The sequence below is a fragment of the Echinops telfairi genome, unplaced genomic scaffold (genome assembly GCF_000313985.2).
Source record: "Echinops telfairi isolate 266 unplaced genomic scaffold, ASM31398v2 ScPeMD7_7400;HRSCAF=8409, whole genome shotgun sequence".
NCBI lineage: Eukaryota > Metazoa > Chordata > Mammalia > Afrosoricida > Tenrecidae > Echinops > Echinops telfairi.
The window spans coordinates 27976633-27992736 of NW_022111300.1; the positions used below are offsets into that span (position 1 = coordinate 27976633).

The following is a 16104-nucleotide window of genomic DNA, read 5'->3' on the forward strand; positions in this document are numbered from 1 at the left end:
CTAGCCTCTTCCAATAATATACCATTTTTGATGTCAATACCCACTTTGTCTTAGCTTTGGTCAATAGTGCTCAATGGGTATAACTGATTCTTAGTATGATCTCTGAATTCAGGCTGGATATATTCAATGCCACATTTTGGTTCATGTAGATTTAAGTTTCATTTCACTTTTGACCACTACCATATTCCTAGATTCATACTTTGTACATTTCATGTTTTCATTATTAACGGATGATTTCAGTTCTTTCTTCTTTTTTAAAGTTGTACCACAAGTTACAGGATATTGCAAAAGCTTTACTCCATCTATGTCCCTAGATGGCTGACTCTACTATGAGAAGGCAGTTTTTTTGTTTTTGTTTTTTAATACTTTTATTGGGGGCTCTTTCATCTTTTATCACAATCCCTACATTCCTCCAATGTGTCAGGTACATTTGTACATACACCACCATCATTATTTTCAAAGCATTCTCTTCCCACTTGAGCCCGATATCAGCTCCCTATTTCTTCCCCTCCCTCCCCCACCCACCCTGCCTCAGGAACCCTTGATAAGTTATAGATTATTTTTTCCATATCTTACATTGTCCTCCATCACCTCTCACCCACGTTTCCATTATTTTTCCTCCTGGGAGGGGGTTCTAAATTGATCCTTTTTATCGATTCCCCTTTCTCCCCACAGCCTCCCCTAATCATCATGGTATCTTTACTCTCCTTGTTGTCCCTGAGGGGTTTATCTATCCTGAATTCCCTGTGTTACGTGCTCTTATCTGTAGCAGTGTGCATGCTCGGGTCTAATCTGATTTGTAAGGTAGAATTGAAGCCATGAAAGTGGGATGAAGGAAGCACCAAAGAGCTAGAGGAAAGTTGAGTGTTTCATTGTTGCTATACTGCACAGTGACTAGCTCATCTCTTCCCTGTGACCCCTCTGTGAGGGGATGTATAATTGTGTACAGATGGGCATTGGGTCTCCACTTCATGTCCCACCCCACCCCCATTCACCTTGGTCACACAGGATGGTTTGCTTCTTCCATGTGGCCTTTGTTGCTTCGGAGCTAGATGGCTGCTTGTTTATCTTCAAGCTTTTAAGACCGCAGACATTATATATTTTGATACCTGGGAACAATCAGCCTTCTTCACCATATTTTCTTATGAACCCATTTTGTCTTCAGCAATCATATCCGGAAGGTGAACATCAAAGAATGTCAGATTGTTAGAACAAAGTGTTCTTGTGTTAGGGGAGGAGAAGGCAGTTCTTTGTCAGTCATATTTTAGATTCTTAAATTCTGAGGGGTTCATCTTCTAACATTTAAAAAGAAATATTATTCATAAAATTTTGATTGACTCTTAAAACATAAGTGGGTTATAAAGTCTTTTTCTAGTTTTTCATAGTCTGGAAGCTCTGCTGAAACTTGTCCTCCATGGGTGACTTTCCTTATATTTGTAAGGCCAGTGGAATATTTTAATTAGTGTAGTAAAACAGAAGTATAATAATACTACAAAATAAACTGACAGATGAGTGGTGTGTTAGTCTGGGTAGACTAGAGAAACAAATCCACAGAAACTCATATGTATGTAAGAGACAGTTATATATAAAGGATAAGTGTACATTAAGAAGGCATCCCAACCCAGTGCTATCCAAGCCCCTAATTCCAACATTAGCCCATATGTCCAACAACAGTGTACAAAGTCCTCCTCAATCTCATAAAACACACACAATGACACTGATTACAGGAAAAAAGCCAAATCAGTGAGTGTGTAAGTATCTCAGCACTGGCAGGGGTCTCCACCTGGCTGCTCCAGCACCCAGGACTGCACTGGGGTAGGTCCAGGTGTACTCAATTCTTTAGCCTAATAATTGAAGTTAAGCAACACCTACACCTTAATTGTTAATCCTATGAATATATTCCCCCACCTAGGAAAGTTTGTAAGCCAACCACTTCATGCCTTTATCAACCCTGTGCTCTGAGGAGACAATCATATTTTGGCATGAAGAATCTTCATTCCATTTGGAACCTTGTGAAGTCCGCATCCATAAGCAAAATCAAATCAGGACAGGCCTACCATAAAATCTGCAACAAAATGCACCAGTTCACAGACTCAAAAATCTCTTCATCTAGTCGGGTTCTGGTCAACTCAATGTGGGTTGCCTAACTTAGCCTCCCTAAGGTGCCCATTGGCTGCTTTGCCTTTAGACCATGTGCTCTCACAAATACTCAACAAGCCTAGCCCCCTCGTGCTAGGTCATGAAGTTTAGACCAGTCAACCCGCTCTTGTCTTCTCCTCTTTTTCTTGTAAACCAAATCCACACATGTCAGTGGCCAAAAACAACCCGTCTCTTTATTGCTCTTTATTGCTGAATTTCTCCAACTTCCACTCAATAAGTAGATACAGGTGGTCACATAGCAAGCATTTAAGCCCATCCACAGGCTCCCTTTAACATTCAGTCCTAGAGGGGAGTTTTCTTCATGGTTCCAGATTTTTTCCAGCTTCTGACAAAGACCATTGGTTCCTGAGTACTCCAAAGCACTGGGTGGGGCATATCTTTCCAAAGCAAAGCTTTCTTTGCAGACATGGCCTAAACACATATAAAGATCAAATTCTAATGGCTTGAAAGCAAGTGGGCTTATAAGCTTTCTATTTTCATACTTTCCCAAATCATTTCTATAAATCATTATATCAGTAATAAGCAGAAGAAATCAGTACAAGCAAAAAAAAAAGAATCAGATACTAAATTACATTTTAAAACAGTCAAGTTCAATCCTTATCTAGCTTCTCTAATCCTTATCTAAACTATTCTATTCATACACAATGCTCTGAGAGCATTAAACCAGAGGCAGACTTTATGTCAGGCATTTTTATCTTTTGGAAGCCATTTTCCTTAAACAACATGGTTCCTGAGAAAACCAAATGGCAATATCTACCCCTGAGCTCAAAATATACATTAATCATATTTATTTTTGCCATTTTAAACAGAAATAACCAAGGACTACAACCAAACACAATAATCAAAACTTTAACTTCCCATGTTCTTTCCAGAAAACAACCCAGTAAACTGCATGGACATATCTAACTACTGTCTAGCCAAAGAGGAAACGCTACTGTGAGGCAGAAGTCAAGTAACCACCCACTCTCCATCTTTATGATTTGTTTCTCCAATACCCAACTCCTGTGTTAGGGAAGACTAGAGAAACAAATCCACAGAAACTCATATGTATGTAAGAGAGAGTTGTATATAAAGGGTAAGTGTACATTAAGAAGGCATCCCAACCCACTGCTGTCCAAAGCCTTAAGTCCAGCACTAGCCCATAGGTCTGACACCGATCAACAAAGCTCTCCTCAATCTTACAAAACACACACAATGACGTTGATTGCAGAAGAAAGCTGAATCAGTGAGTGTGTAAGCATCTTGGCACTGGCAGGTGTCTCCACGCGGCTGCTCCAGCACCCAGGGCTGCATCAGGTTAGGTCCATGTGGCTTTTCCTCAGGGATGTCTTACAGGAAGTAAGCCTTACCAGCTGAAGAAGAGAACCGGTTAAGGCATCTGCACCTCGTCTAACCATCAGCGAGCAAGAGACCAGAGAACAAGAAAGGTGAGGCCCACCGAGGCATTTATATCTCCACCCTTCAATTAATCTCACATGTGTTTAGCATCCAGGTTGGCGCAAAAGAACTTAACTATCTCAAGTGGTGAGATCCAAAGTTCCTGAAAAATTTGAATATATTTGAATTCCACTTTCCACAAATATTTTGAATCTCCCTTGGGTATATATATATATATATCTAGTTGTTGCTCTTTGGACATGTTGCCAAGAGAGATCAGTCCTAGAGAGAGCCATCATGCTTGGTAAAGAGACAGGGCAATGAAAAAGAGGAAGCCCTTCAACAAGACAGATTGACAAAGTGGTTGTACCCATGGGCTCAAATAGAATGATTGTGAGGCTGGCACAGGCCAAGGTGGTGTTTCTTTCTGTTGTACAGATGGTTGCTATGGATCATAAACAACTCAATGGAACCTAACAACAACAATAGATTCAGATCTGGGGGGAGAGGGGGAGGGCGGGGTGTGTGTAGGTATAGCTCCACATAAAGGGAAAGATACAGACATAGAGTTCCAAAATCCAAATTCACTGCCATCAAATCAATGCTGACTCATAGAGATCCCCTGTGGGTTTTCCAAGACTGTAAATGATTATTGGAGTAGAAATCCCAGTCTTCTTTCTCTTATGGAGGTGCTGGTGATATTGAACTGCCAATCATGTAAATCACAGCCCAGTGTGTAATCACTATATACTATTCTGGGGATAGAGATAGAGATTTGGATATAGATAGATGTGTCTATGACCATGGTTATGGCTTTGGCTATGAGAGAAAGAAGGCACTGTCTATTCCCGAAAGAGTTACAGTCTCAGAAATTTATAGGGGGCAGTTCCATCATGCCTTATAGAGTCACTATGAACTGGCATCGACTCGATGGCAGTGAGCTTGGTTTGGTTTGGGGTTTGGGGTTTATGGTTATGGCTATAGAGATATAGACAAAGTATAGGTGTGAGTGTAGGTGTAGGTCTAGGTCTAAGCTAGGTGAAGGTGAAGGTGAAGGTGTACATGTAGAGAGATAGATACAAAGATGCTTCAGAAAGTTCAAAAGAATGCTATTGTAATTTAGTTCCTGAGCCCTCCAAGTATCTATCTAGCCATTTATCTATTTAGATTACAGTAAATAAAAAAAGTATTACTACAAGGGCTCAAGTGCAATCATGCACAATTTTATTCCAAATTAAAGATGTTTAAACATGTCTCTGTGAGCAGTAGTTATCTGAAGACAAATGGTCTCAGTAATACACTTGTCTTAGACTCCTCAGAGTGCCTAACAACAACAACAACAAGATCCAAGAACAAATAACAGTGGCTTCTGCAGGGATTTGCTGGACCAGTAAAATCCATGATTAGCCAAGTTATGGCAACTGTTTTTGTTTGTTTGTTTGCTTGTTTGTTTTTAGGAATCCTAAAAGGAGTAATCTAGGTAGAGTTTCTCCAAGGACACGGGACCATCACAAGGTCTTTTTAGAAAGTATTTCTAAGAAAAATGAAAAATGCATTGGTGAGTAAAGAGTCAGAAAATGTGGCAAGGCGTTTTTTGCCTCATCCATCAAAATTATACCTTCTTTCCTTGAGATTTTGTAGGAAAACCTTACCCTATTTGGTAATGTGTAGGCTGCAATCTGCATGATCAGCAGTTCAAAACCACCAGCAGCTTTTTGGAGAAAGACTGGGCTTTCTACTCCTGTGAACAGTTCCAGTCTCAGAAACCCATAGGGGTTGACTCCTTGCCTATGAATTTATTTATTTAAATGTTTGGTATCCACTCTACAGTCCTACTCTTGTGCCTTCGGAATTGATTTTGTTGTCACATGCAAAGAACATTTTTTAAAATAACATAATCTGAGTCCTTAGGAGACATCAAATATTTCATTTTGACCTACTGTAAATTGAAGAGCACAGAATTATTCAGTGAAGGATTCCAAAAATGGAAACAGTGCTTTCATAAGTATATAGAATTAAATGGAGGATATACTGAGAAATAATAGTTTTATATATTTTTTATAATTTCATTTAAGAAAGGGTCCTATGAAGTTGTAGCAATACCCTTGACTGACCTTAAACTTCTTCTGTTAAGGAGCTCTGGTGGCATAGTGTGGTTGGGCTGCTAATCACAAGGTCAGTAGTTTGAAACCACCAGCTGCTCTGTTGGAGGAATATGAGGGTGGCCACTCATAAACCTTTGCTGCCTCAGAAACCCACAGGGGAAGGTCTCCTTTGGCCTATAGGGAGGCACTACTAGTCAAAATCAACTTGATAATAGTGAGTTTCTGTTTTGCTTTGTTTTGATTCCATTAGAATTATTTCTTTAGCTGAAAACAAACACTAGACATTTATATTAATTTTCTGTTTCACATTAATCAGTTCAGTTATGTTGAATTGTATGTGATTTTTATGCTTCCTAAGATAAAAAACTATTCAAAATGTCTTGTTATAATTGTTTGTTCAAATTTGTTCATGTGCAATTATTTCATTTCAATGAAATCAATATCTGCTTTCTTTAAAATTATATTAAATAGTAAAAAATTATATAATTGGCAGCATTAATTTTAAAATGTGCACATTAATTAGAAAACATGACATGGATTTTATGAAGGGAAAAGATTGTACGGATATTTAACACACAGTTATCTTACCAAAAAAGAGACAAAGACTATAGCTATCTAAAAGAGACTGTATTGATGATGTCAAGAATTATTAGTCTTTTCATAACTGTAATTTTGCTACTGTTATGAATTATAATGTAAATAGCTGGTATGCAAGATGTATTTTCATTGTTACAAATTGTACATAATGAATACATAGTGATGAATCACAAAACAATATGTAATTATATATTGTGAATATATAATAAATTATATATTTATTTCTAATTACAAATAAATGAAATGTTGTCTTGAAGTATGCTGTAGCATGGGTCACAGTTTTCACCCCCGTTACTCGTATGTGGGTGTATCTGCATGTGGGCGGACCCGCCTAGAGATGGATAGAGGAGCGGCGTCTTGGTTCCTATCACCATCTGAAGTAAGTGTTTTACAATGGTGTAAGGCGGCCTCTGTGAAAGGGTCTTTCAACCCCCAAAGGGGTGGTGACCCACAGGTTGAGAACTGCTGTATTAAGACCTGGATTTAAGGATCAGACAAATTGGATTGCGTATTTACTTACAGCAATCATTATTCAGAATTTTGTGGTTTCTGATATGCAAATAAGAGTAATAGTAGATGGCATTAATTGACTTATTAATAATTACTGGACATGATTTTTAGCAACCCTGCCATATGGTAAGTTTCTATATCTGCTAATAAATGAATAGTAGTCAATACCTCTCCTAACTCATGGATTTTGAAAAGTAATCATACTGCAGGTTGTCTCTGCAATAGTGGATAAATACAATAAGGTGGATACAAATAGAAATCATTAAAAGACAAGACAAAACTTGAACCCTGTTTACTGGATGACAATGAGTTGTTTTGTTTTGTTTTTACTCAACTGCAATGAGATTGAAATTCTGGATACTTAAGTGAAAATCATATTTTACACAGACAAGCTTACTTTTAATCCTTTTCTCTCTCATAGAAAATTCACTACCTGCCAATTTACCGGAGGAGTATTAATTATTTCTGTGACTTTAATTACATTTTATTTAGCATATTAAACACCCTTCTTAATTAATGTATCTAGAAAAAGTATTTTCCTATTTGAAAGTCCCTTTATACTATCACTTAGTCTGTGAAGACTTAAAATTTTAGCTAAAAATTAATCGCCCTCTGTTCTGCTTTACCAGTCATTTTGTCGCTCCCTTTATACATATCTGGAGAGTAAGACCTTTATTAATATGATCATGTTTGTTGAATTTGAGTTTATCATATTAGTTGATTTTTAAAATATTAGTTAATTTATGTATTGAATTAGACTTAGAGAGGAGATAAGCAAAAGAATAAAGATGGAAAAATAGCCTAATATTTTAATATATCTAAAAAATCAACCAATAGTCTAGTTCCCTGGGTGAACCAAAAATCAACCTCTTTTTAATTAAATTGCGCATTTTAGTGGGTAAATAACTACTCTATCATAATTTTCAGCAACAATCTGATGGGATTAAAATGTAAATCAGGACATCCATCACACTTCCTGCTGTGGATGCCATCACACCAGCACCTCTGGATTTCTCAGGGTAATAGATATGCCCTTGTTGTCTTTCTCTTCACTGAAGAAAAGGATAGCTTTTCCGAAGCATCCTCTCAGCATTTGGATGTCATTAAAATTTTAAAATACCGATGGAAGAAATGAGCAGAAATCAACAGTGAGCAATTTACACACTAAAAACAGTGACATAAGGTGGAGAATAATGGAAAATGAAAAAAATATATAATGATGACTGGTTGACAGATTGTCGTCGTTTTACTCTCTGGGGTTTTGTCACAACCTTGAGTAGGGAGATAACATTGAACATCTGGTGGACAACCAGTGCGGAACCTCAATGAAGCTGAGAGTGTGCAGGAGAAGAGGAATGAGCTTGGGGCTGGGACTCGTCTCTTCATACATACCTAGGATAATAAAATGAGCAGAGAATAATCTTAAGTAAAAATAGTTTACTTCTAGGAAAACATTTGAGTCATAATATACAGCTCTTTATCTCCAACACCAAATAGCAGAAAAGCAGCTAAACTTGTCCCTCTTCTGTTTATTTAAGCGAGATTGTCCTTGAGCAGCATTGAACCTCATTCGGCCTTAGTTTCTTCATGTGCAAACTATGACTAATACAAACTCTTTGGTTATTGGAGTAATTGAATGGATATTGTGGCCCGTACTTGAAAAAACTGTAATATTTGCTTATAGCGAAGTATAAAACTAAGTGGTTTGTTTCCTTGCAACTACACCATTACTTGTTATTTTGCCTAATTTAATGTATTTTATATTTTAAGACTTGAAGGAAATGGTTGTGTGAATACCATCCATTTGATTCTGACTTAGAGTGACCCGAGAAGACAGAGTAGACCTGTCTCATAGAGCTTCCTGGGGTATAATCTTCACAAGGTCATGTTGCCAAGTTTTTTTTCTGCTGCAAAACCTCTGTAGGGTTCAAAATTATAGTGCTTTTTAAGTTAGTGAGCATGTAACAACTGTGCCTACAGAAGAATAGGACTTCCTACACTGAACTCGCTTTAGAGTACTCATTAGCCCCAGCTGTTTCTCTGTCAATGGCTTTACTTTTACAGCAAGAATGAAGAGACTAATAGATGTTATCCCTTCCAGCAGCCATCAATTACCATTGCTTGTAGCCTGGTAAATATTTAACAACTGAACCGCAGTCCCAAGAAGAGTGTAAAGAGAGTCCTGATTTCCAGCATTTGTCAATTTCTGTGATGTAAAGACTTGCAGGATTGCTCATAGCAAGTTTACCGTATGAAACTGAATCGCAGTGTAGCGAATGACCATGGATAATCAGCTAATATCACCTGATAAGAGAAGTCTCCCAGTCACCATTTTCCAATACTTCATGCAAACTCTTTTCCCTAATAATAACAGAAAATGATCTCCATAATAAACAAGCAATGCCATTTTGAGTTTTCATAAATAATTACAGAATAAACCAACCAACCAGACAAACCAAAAACTGGTAAGAAAAATAAAATATTGACTATCACAGATCCTTAGTTTCCAAGAATTTGAGGATAAGACTTGCTCCTAAGTTTCATTCAAATATACATGAATTCAAATTCCAGTCTGCTGAAATACAATCAGCATTTCCCAGTACTATCTCACAACTCTCAAGTAATATGAGCCAGGAGTGGAGCCTACTTTCAGACATGCAATTCCTGAGATGTCCCTCCTTGAAGTAGGAGACAAGAAACAGTGACAACATCCACAGTAAGAGACAAAAGACGCAAAGTAGCAGCAGCAGCAGCAGCAACTAAACCATGACAGCAGAACCTGCAGGAGACAGAACAGTGAGCTTCCTGACTCAGGGAGAGAGGAAGCCGAGTCCCTTGGGAGAGAAGGATTACTGGCAAAGTAAGAGGCCTTTGTGCATTTCTTGACAGCTGAGCTCTGGTAGTGTAGTGGCAACATGTTAGGCTGGGATCTGCATTGTTAGCAGTTCAAAATCACCAGTCGCCCCTTCGGAGAAAGACTGGGCTTTCTACTCCTGTAAACAGTTACCTTCTGGGAAAACCCACTGGGGCTTACAATGACTTGATTGAGCAGTAGAAGGGATTATTAGAACTTGCACAAGTATGATGGGGCAGGGGAGACAATGTGTGCAGGGGGCTAGACTGATTAAAAGAGCAGTAACTTGAGTATTTTTGAACCTCAATTGTAAACTCTTTCTGCCCTGATAAACTCCATAATTGTGTCTGTGAGGTGGGGAGGGAAAGGGGGAGCCCATTTCTCAGAGTTGTCCTATTGTTCTTCGATGCCATTGAGTTAGTTGGTTCCAATCCATAGCTCCCTTATGAACAAGAGAACAGGATCCTGCCCAGTCCTGCAGCGCCCTCAAAACTCATCCTTTGCTTGGGCCCATTGTGGCAGCCACAGGATCAATCCATCTCCTTGAGGACTTTCCTCTGTTTGCTACCCCTCTACTTTACCAAACATGATGCCCTTCTCTGGGGACTAGACTCTCCTGACAGCATGTCATCCCAGAATTTTCTTCTCCCACATAGAGGAGGTCTGTAGATTAAAGGTCGATCTCATTAGAGGCACATCAGCGGAGCTTCTTCATTGTTCAAATGACCAAATATAAAACAGTTGAAAAGTTGATTTCTTCCTCATTTGTGAAATCCAGCCTAGTTTTGGCAATGTGTGGTGGGAAAAGGCCGAGATTTGGTTTGCCATCTTATCAATAGTTACTGAAAGTAGTAGGAGACAAAACTTTGAAAGAGGCAGTCTTTCCACTGCAGATTGCCTTCCTGTGCTAGAGTAGGAATAACCTTGGTGCTAGGTTATTTCCTTTTCCTGGCTCTTGTATTCTACACAATAATGCTGCCTGCACAATTAAACAGCACACTATTCCTTGCCTCCTGTCCAAAAGATTTCTTCTCTGAATGTGGGTCTGCCTTTTTGTAGTATCTTTCACCTTTCTCGTTGACTCTATTTACTAGAAACTTTAGGATTGTTATCTGCATTTTAATGCTTTCCTAGCTTCTTGTTACTTTTTTATTGCAGTAAAAGGTCCATATGAAGCCTGCACCATCTCAACCGTATCAACGTATGCAGATTATGTTTCATTAGAATAAATAAAACTAACATTTATTATGTGCTTTAAGGTGCACCACCATTCCTGCCATCCTTTTCTAAATCCTTCCCCCACCATTCATCTCCACTCAGTTTTCTATTCATGAACTATATTCAAAGTCAAGAATTAAGATGACCCTAGGTCAGATATTCCCTCTTGTATTTCTGTGGTCACTCTAACTTATATATTTTCCTCTGACAATGTAGTTTATGTCTACACCTTCATTTCTTAAAAGTATTGGCTCTTTTGAAACACCCAAGAAATTAACATTGGCTCTTCATATTCAGAGGATAAATTATTGACAAAATGTGTACCCAGTGAATAGACATACCCCTCTTGATCTGTCATTTGAACCCCTTACATTTTCTGAGCTAGGCAAGTAGTCCCTCTCTCTGACCGTGTGTTCCTCTTGGAAGCTGTTAAGACCATCGTGCTAGAAAACAACCTAACTTTTCCCCCTCAAGAATGATGGAAGGTTGACTTTATGCAAATAGCACGGTGTTCAAGAATGATTGGTGACTATAGTCTGTTAGTTTGCACACCGGAGGTACATGCAGAGGAATGGAATGCCTTTTCACAATCCTCAGACTGTATGGCTTTATGGAGAGAATTTTGATCCATGGAAGCCCAATGCTGCCAAGAATACGGCTACGGCATCTTCTTTCCTGGCCCTGAAGTGAACCTAGGAACTTTGAATAGGGTGCTGAAAATTATAGCAGATGTGAACCTAGAGAAAAGTGTCAAAATTTACTGAAGTCGTCTAGTTCCAAATTAGAAATCTGAAATAAGATTATGTTACATTAGAATAATAAAACTAACCAACAAAACATCTAAAACTAAAAATTGTTTTTTTTCTTGAATTCCTTGGTGCTTGTTTCTTGAATTTCATACCACCCTGTCTTCCAACTCATACTTCATGACTTTTTATTCAATCATTACTTAAGCATTTATACTGTGTAAAAAAATTTATTCATTCTGATACTTTGTAGCTTTAAACCCACTTTTATGCTTGCATATGCATTTTCTCATTGGATCCTTGCAGTGAACACTGGGAGGAAGGTCAGGCAGGTACTAATTTGGAAACTGTTTAGCAAAAGATAGAATCTAGAATCAAAACCCACATATACTAAATTAAATATATCTGTGTGTCTTTTTGTTGAAAATATGATTTGCCTTATAGGTGTTTGCTTCTCTTTCTCACAATATCTTTCTTCACATATTGGAAATAAATTTTAAGCTAATTACTACTGTCTTAATTATTTTTCTAGATTCAATTTCACACATTCTTGTGGCTATAATGTTGGGGGAATCCTATACTCTAAAGCTGGTAAAACTCACATTAAACACATTTATGGAAGACAGCCCAAAAGAGAAAACAAGTTAATGAGCTTTAAGAGAAATATAGGAAACCTGCAGTTATAGGGGGTAGCAAATTTTAGGGGAGCATGTTTCAATATCCAATGAAAACCTAGAATGTGAGATAAAGCAAGAAAAAAATAAAGGTTTCCCCCCCACCTCTCTTAAAGTCACAACATGTAATGCCTGTGTCCTCCAAGGAGTGGAATGGAGAAATTGAAGTTGAAAATACACAGAATATTCACCTTCACACTAAATTGAAGTGGACATCAATAAAATAATATTCTTACATTTCAAATGGATGATTTCTCTATGATTTTCCATACATGAAATCCAGGAAGGGCAAATCTCTAGGCAGTAACTGGATTAATAATTACCTAGGGGCAGCATAGAGGATGATGGGGCCAAATGGGGAGCTAACAACAATGAATAGGAGAAGAAAATGTTCTGAAATTGGTTGTGGTGATGATTGCACAATGCTTCTTAATAAGATTGAACTGTTAAATTTTATGATATGTGAAGTCTATGCCAATAATACCATCTAAAAAAGAAATGATTCTATTCCTTAAACTTCCAGGGATGGTACATTTTAAATTTCCATGAGTGTAGAGACAATCTACCTCTACTTTTCAAGAATTTCAAAAGCCTCTAGTTTTATTTACTCGTATTTTTTATATAATCTTCACTTAGATCATTTCTTATCATCTATCCAAGAAAACAAAATACTTCAAGGTAAGTGTGGTGTCTGCTACGTATAAAGACATTTCACACCAAGGTTGCTTATAATTCCTTTACTTCTTTCAAATATTCCACCCTATTGTGGGAAAAGGCTTATGCATTATCAATTCAAAGACTTCTCTGCTTCTGCTGCATTCAGTATTGATAGATTCTATTATCTATAGGTAATCAACTCTTCAGGGATATATGCACGCAAATTAACAATAGTATGAAATCCATTCTTTCCGGTAACTGCCCTGAATATGTCCTTTACCATAAAGCCATTTCTTACTTTGAGAATCTTTTTCTGGGAGAGTTTAGAAAAAGCACACATTTCTATTTAATATCCGTAAAGTCATGATTTATTTATATTTCCTCTAAATTCTCTCAAAAATGTATCAATTCCTTCACAATATTTCTTCTTTTCTCACATTATATCATTGGCAGCTAACAGTCAATCAGCACCTTCTACCTTCCTCCTTGAAATTCCATCTCAATCCCCTTTCTGTTGCTTGTGTCCTCACAGATGATAGTGTGGACACACATCTGGGCACTACAAAAAAGGATGATTTCTCCTCTTTAGGCTTCAGTTTTCAAAACATTTTATAGAAATTCATCTGGCAGCACTCTGGTGAGATTGCCAGGTAACTGTTGGGTAGTTAGTCACCTGCTCGCACTTCACAATAACCAGCCATTCTGTAGGACAGAGAAGAGACCATTTGCTCCTAAAAGATTTACAGCTTCGGAAACACTAAAAAAAACTTGGGTATTCTGTACCAGTCTATTCTATATCATCTCTATGGCGGAATAAGTAACAATACCCAACATATAGTGACTCAAATAAAAATGCTATCCTCTTATTTTGCGGCTCTGCAATGTGGATAGCTTAGCGAGGCATCTGGGCTGACATTTGAGAGGCAAGTTGATCTGGTGGGTCTGACTCTTCAAATGCTTCAGATTGTGATGGAAATGGCTGAAGGAGTAAACCATTCTGAGCCTCTCATCTCCACTAGTAGTTCAATGGCATCTGGGAGTATTCTTTTCATGAGGGTAATTGGACTTCTCCCTTAATGGCTTAGAATTCCAAAATAATGTGTTCTGAGAAACTGGAATTGGAAACTATCAATGACTTAAGAACTGAGCCCTGAAACTTGCACAGGATCACTTCTGCTGTAGTCTATTCATCAAGCAGTCAAGCCAGCCTACATTTAAGTGTGGGAATGCAGTCTCCCATCCGCCCACCTCTCTAAAAGAACAGGATCAAAGAAAGTCTGACTGTCTTGATCATGGGACATGTGAAAATAGCAAGGTAATATGTAGCACAGATTTTAAATTGAGTGATTTCACTTGTAAATCTGTGATAGGTAATTTGGTGTATATATTTGCATAATATTTAATGGAGACAATTTAGAATATATTTTTATCCTCCCTGTATTTTTTCTTTTTTTAAATAAATTTAACTTTGAAGTTAATATATGTAGCTTTTGTGGTAACACATGGAAATTTCTGCTTGATTCAATTTGGGGGGATTTGCCAAAAAGTGTGCTTTAACATGCTTCTTGTTCTTTGTCACTTTCTCTTTGTGGTTCTTCATTCATTATAGAAACACTTTCCCCACATACTGACCTGGCAGGGAAGATACCATGATCATGAAGGTAGTTTTCCCAGGGCACTCTGGATGTGCCGACCCCTGCGATTTCCCCAAATGTGGGAAACTCAACTGCATTTGTGGTAGTGGGGGACTGTGTTCGCACTCTTCCCTGAAAAAGAAAGAAAGAAAGAAAGAGAGAGAAAGAAAGACTTTCCCCATCTTCATCCTCCAAGGTCCCAAATCATTTTCTCTGATCACTTCAGGTTGTACGCATTCACCTCCTATTAGCTTCTGCTGAGGCTGACCCGCTTCATAGGCTGCTATTCTTTCCTGCAAGCAAAGAGATCTTTCTGTCTCGCCTGAAGCTTTTGATCTGCTATCTCTTGCCATGAGACCACTGAGCCTGCTGTTTTAGATCTTCATTGGTTTCCTTAGTTTACCTATATTTATTCTCTAAAAGATAGTAGGATATGATTTTCAATTTCATCCAAACCTTACAAATGTGACAACATTGACGTGTACTATATATTTCAAAAAGTATTCTTTTACATTTTTAATATGTTCTAATAATTCCCATTGACTTTTATATTTTGTTCCTTTCTAGTTCTTTTTTTTTCTTGTGCTTCATAGATTTTATGTTTTTTTGTACTAGAAAGAGCTTTATATAAAAGAGTAATTGTATATTAAGAAAATATCCCAGCCCAGTCCAGATCAAGTCCGTAAGTCTGAATGATCACTGTACAGCTGAGGGGGTGGGGGATGGTAGTACAGAATGTATTGTTTTCTTATTTTAAACATGCACACACTATTCTGATGAAAATATTATTTTCAGATGTTATTGTCTTGTTTTCTGTCCTGAACCTTCATTTATCAAATCTAAACATTGTTTGGGATGCTTGACCCACTATAATCCAGAAATATATTTAGACGGGACAAAATGCTTGGAAGAAAACAAGACTATGACCTTCTCTGAACCCTGTCCTATTCGTAGAATAAAAGCAAAGAGCAGAACAGAAGTGCTGAAAACACTGACAGAAAGCTTCCACTGTAAACCCGAACAACAGCAACAAAAACCCTTCTCTAGAGATATGAAAAGTCCATTTTTGCAGCATCAGCCCCACTACTCTGTGGGCCACTCCATTGTATGACCAATATAAAGTTTTCAAGGGCTAGAAGAAGCTCTTATTATTATTTTTCAAGACTCTAAGATTGAGACCAGGAAAAGGAAAAAAATGCTTACACTGGCTTTAAAAAATCAATAGCAAATTTCTGTTAAAGATTGTTCTCATTGGACAATAATAGGAATGGGAAAGAAAGGTTACAATTTTATATGATCTCTCTTCTTTGATCTCTTTGTTCCTCTGTGTCTCTTTCTTGCACAAACATACATAAATGTTCAAACTAAAAAGTAAATAATGATGGATTGTGATAAGAGTTGTATGAGCCCCTAATAAAACAATTAAAGAACATAAAAAAGTAAAGAATGTGTTTATTGTCTTCCCCATTATCAGCCATCCATTAAACAATACAAAGAATATGCTGCTAAATACCTGAAAAATCAAGCTGTCAGGACAGACGTTAAGAGAAATTTATTGACCAATGATTGAGA

The 16104-nt window shown here is 37.6% G+C and overlaps 1 pseudogene; it reads left to right on the top strand.

The window, feature by feature from the left end:
• The first annotated feature begins 14522 nt into the window (after positions 1-14522).
• On the top strand, positions 14523-14667 carry LOC115871728 (annotated as a pseudogene).
• Positions 14668-16104: the final 1437 nt, after the last annotated feature.